The sequence below is a fragment of the Cephus cinctus genome, unplaced genomic scaffold (assembly GCF_000341935.2).
Source record: "Cephus cinctus unplaced genomic scaffold, Ccin1 Ccin1_scaffold1508, whole genome shotgun sequence".
Taxonomy (NCBI): Eukaryota; Metazoa; Arthropoda; class Insecta; order Hymenoptera; family Cephidae; genus Cephus; species Cephus cinctus.
In genome coordinates this window covers 1-278 of record NW_014333850.1, presented here as the reverse complement: position 1 = coordinate 278, position 278 = coordinate 1, and positions in this window count along the sequence as shown.

Below are 278 nucleotides of genomic sequence, written 5' to 3'. Positions count from 1 at the left end.
CTCTAGCGCCTAATGCTTCGTCTCTGGCTACCGTCAAGCGTTAGATTTACCTATTTTATACTATTATATTATGTTATCGCTCTACCGTGCGAATTAGGAATTAATAAGTTATGGAGGGGGGCCCCTAGGGCTCTTCCTCTAGCCACGAATTCCGGCTCGTTCACTTGCGTTTGGAGTGATAAAAGATACTTCCGAGTGATAAAAGACGAGCCGGATTCGACCGATTAATATTTTCGGAGCTATATCGATTCTATTATATCGAAGGAAGGAAGGAAGGA